Genomic DNA, 4,211 nt, shown 5'->3' with positions numbered 1-4,211 from the left:
TGATAGTTGTGTGCACTTGTCTTATGCTTGTCCTGGCACCTATAGACTGACAAACCAGGAATCTGGCCTCTGACACAGTCTACTGTCTGTTGCTTATTGTTTGTGTTCTGATTGGTTTGCTTAGTTTTAATTGTTGTTTGATCTTTGATCTGTTCTCATTTGTTGTTATAATTGGGTGATACTGGTAGCTCTTCTCAGATTTTGATTAGTAAATTAGATATAGGAGATCCCTTATATCTTCATCCAAGTGACTCTAGTACCTTAAGTATAGTAAGTATTAAGTTGAAAGGTACAGCTGGGCAATTAATATCGGTGTTATCTCGGTGAAATAGCGGTGCTATATCGGTTATCGGTCTTGGCACATAATATCGGTTCAGAATATCGGTAGAAATCTCGGTAGCAAGAATATCGGCGATATTTACCGAGATATCGCCGATATTTTGATATTCTTATCTCGGTCATATCAGTGAGAAAATCGGTAGGCCAGATTTTTATGTTTTTCTTTATGGGCTGCCAACAAAATACAAAGCCCAGTTCTTTTATGCTTTCTTGGCCCATATATTATAACCTTTATCACACTTCGAACATTTAACACGACAACTAATGATGTCTACTGAACCCTAATCATCCCTCCCAAGCTCCTGTGCTTCAATCGGATTTTAGTGTTTTAAGTTATGATGAACAAATGAAGAATCGGGTGCCTTGGTTGATCTTGATGAACACTTCTTTATTTTGCTATTAATATTATATAGGTTCTAGACTTCTAGATATGAATATATATATTTTTATGCATGATATTATAAATTACTGATATCCGACCGATATCTCATCGCGATAAACGATATCTCAGATATTAGTCCTTGACCGATAACCGATATTTTTCCGCATTAACTGCATAGAGGTACAGAAAACTATTCTGTATGGTCTAGTGCAATGAAGTTGTCCTTAGAGGCCAAAAATAAGTATGGGTTCATAGATGGTAAGTGTGTTAAGTCTGAGAATGATCTTGTGTTAGCTAGTCAGTGGGACATATGTAATTCTGTGGTCCTTACATGGTTGTTAAATTCTGTGTCTGAGGAACTTTTTCTTCGTCAAGTGTTTTCAAAGATAGCTTCTGAGGTCTAGACTGATCTTAAGGAGTCTTTCTATAAGGTGGATGGTTCTATTGTATATGATTTGTATAAAAAAATTAATAGTGTTTCACAAAATGGAACTTCTGTTGCTGAATATTATAATAAGCTAACAACAATGTGAAAGCAGTTTGATGCTATGTTGCATCTGCCATCATGTTCTTGTCAAGCTGCTAAAGATTTTAATGATTTTTCAACACTAATAAAATTGATGCAATTTCTCATGGGTCTTGATGATGTTTATCAATCAGTGAGAACAAATCTACTAACAAGAGAACCATTACCTTCTGTTAAAGTGGCATTCTCTATAATTTCTAGAGAAGAGTCACATAGGTTGTCTAGTAGTGGGTCAAAAACACAGAGTGTCTTTTGTGTCTAAATCTAATCAGTCATTTGATCAAAGAAAGAAAGTTAATAGAGGTCCTAACCCTAATGTTAAGTGTACTCACTGTAACATGTTAGGACATATTGATGATAGATGTTTTGAGGTTATTGGGTATCCACCTAGGTTTAAAAGAAGGGTTAATTATAAGAGTAAATTACAAAACTCGTCCTTTATGTATGTATGTTATTGCAAATCATGTCCTTTGTCTTCAATAATTACATTAATCATACTTCATGTTGACAAATCCTAACATGGTATATCCTTTACCCCAAACCAAGTTAAAATTCTCACTTAACCTTACTCACGTGGGACCCACGTGAGGGGCATTAATGTTCTTTCACCTACCAACTGTTTCTCGCCCGTTAAAACCCCTTTTTAACCCTAATCGCCCCTCATTCCAAAATAACCCACACCTATAATTCCTAGTACTTCGATAGAACCAACAATGGTGATATGCGAATGTGGGAAAGAAGCCATAATTTTGACATCATGGACCGATCGTAACCCTGGTCGGCGATTTTATGCATGTCCTGATCAGGTAGTATTGGTAAATTAGGATTCTACACTTACTTGGTTATTGAGGTTTGCTGTTATGTTTAAATTAGGATTCAGAATGTGGTTTCATCGGCTGGTTTGATAAAACAAGATGTCAAAGGTGTATTGACATCATTCCTGGACTGCTTAGAGCAAAGAATTTTCTTGAAGCTGAAAGGAACAAGCTTGAAGAAAAGGTCAAAGAAAGTCAACTGCAAGCAAGCAAACTGAAGAGGTGGTTGATAATTAGCTGGATTTGTTTCATGATGTATGTTGTCTGTGTTTAGAGTCTGTATGTTTAACATGTTGGTATGTTTAACAGGTCTTAAAAGGTCATCTTGGTATGTTTAAATGTAGTGTCTGTGTTTATGCACTAATGTAAGACGATGTAATGTTTATCAATGATTTTTGTCTACAATCTAATGAAATGTGATGTTTTAAAAGTGTTAATAGTATGTAATTGTGGTAAAATGTGGTGTTTACAGTATCAAAAGTGCAGAACCTTTGAATGAGCAATGCATAAACCAAACATAAAAAGTGCAGAACTTTTGAACGACCAATGCATAAACCAAACATAAAAAGTGCAGAACCTGTTTACGACCATGCATAAACCAAACATAAAAAGTGCAGAACCTGTTTACGACCAATGCATAAACAAAACTTAAAAAGTGCATAACCATTGACCCATTCCACATTCAAAGAACAAAAATAAAGTAGATATACCATAAACTTGATAGGCCATAAACATCCGTAACAAAGACCGGTTCAAACAGCATTGCACAAGATCAAAACAGACCCTTACAAGTACTAAAATACGTACAATTGTTCTAGCATAACAAACCCTGCACCAAAAGACCAACCTAGACCAATTCACACAAACCTAAACACTACATTAATTGTTGCATGTCCTAATGTTGTGCCCTACTTTTCCACATTTGGTGCATTTTCCTTTGGTGTGTTTCTTCGACAACCTTCCAAAGGGTGTCATGTCCTCAACTTCCAATGCAGACCTCTTCCTTGCCTTCTTGGGCCTTCCCCCTTGCTTATGATGATATGGTGGTGTGAGGGTGGGAGGAACTGGAGAGTTAGCCCATAAACACCTTCTGTTTATAGGATTCACCTTAAAATGATAAACCTACTTCCACCTTGGCAAAGTGTATATGGGATTAACCTTCCACCATGATGAATCTTGAGTGTGAAAAGATTGGAGAAACCATCTGCATTGTTCAACATGTTTTGATCATCATCATTATTATTACAGTGAACACAATGATGAACACATAACAAAACAATAAATTCAAGATACATTACCGTATAGAAGCAACACTTGTTCGTGATCAAGCTCTTCGCGTATGAACCATCCCTCCGATTGAGACATTGCAATTGATCGTCATTGATGATAAACTTAAGCGATGAGTTGGGATTTCAGGGGAATGAATGTGGGGCGATTAGGGTTAAAAGGGGGTTTTAATGGGGGAGAAACAATTGGTAGGTGAAAGAACATTATTGCCCCTCATGTGGGTCCCATGTGAGTAAAGTTAACTGAGACTTTTAACTTGGTTTGGGGTAAAGGATATACCATGTTAGGATTTGTCAACATTAAGTATGATTAATGATATTATTGAAGACAAAGGACATGATTTGCAATAACATACATACATACATACATAAAGGACGAGTTTTGTAATTTACTCTAATAATAATAACCACTCTAATAAAGTCAACTTGGCTAATAATAATAAAACTAATTCTGTAGTTGGAACATCTTCATCTGTTGGTGGGTCTGGTTTACCTTTTATATCTGAGCAGATTGCTAAGTTGTTGAGTCTTGTTGGAGAGAAGAGTGGTTCTGATTCTCAGAATCAGATTGTAGGAGGTGAGTGTTTTAATGTTTCAAACTTTGTTAGTTGTTCAAGTTCAGTCAGTTTTAGTATGAATGGGTGGATTTTTGACTCTGGGGCTAGTCAACACATGGTTAGAACGGATAAAAACTTGATTAATGTTGTGGATGTGTCTGAGTTTAATATTACTGTTGGTCATCCAAATGGAACAAGTGTCAAGGTTTTAAAAATTGGTGATCTAAAACTAACTGATGATTTACTTTTGAAGGATGTCTTTTATGTTCCTGGTTATTGTGTAAATTTGCTTTCTGTGTATAAGTT

The sequence above is a fragment of the Helianthus annuus genome, chromosome 16 (genome assembly GCF_002127325.2).
Source record: "Helianthus annuus cultivar XRQ/B chromosome 16, HanXRQr2.0-SUNRISE, whole genome shotgun sequence".
NCBI classification, from domain to species: domain Eukaryota; kingdom Viridiplantae; phylum Streptophyta; class Magnoliopsida; order Asterales; family Asteraceae; genus Helianthus; species Helianthus annuus.
This window is presented reverse-complemented; position numbering follows the sequence as displayed.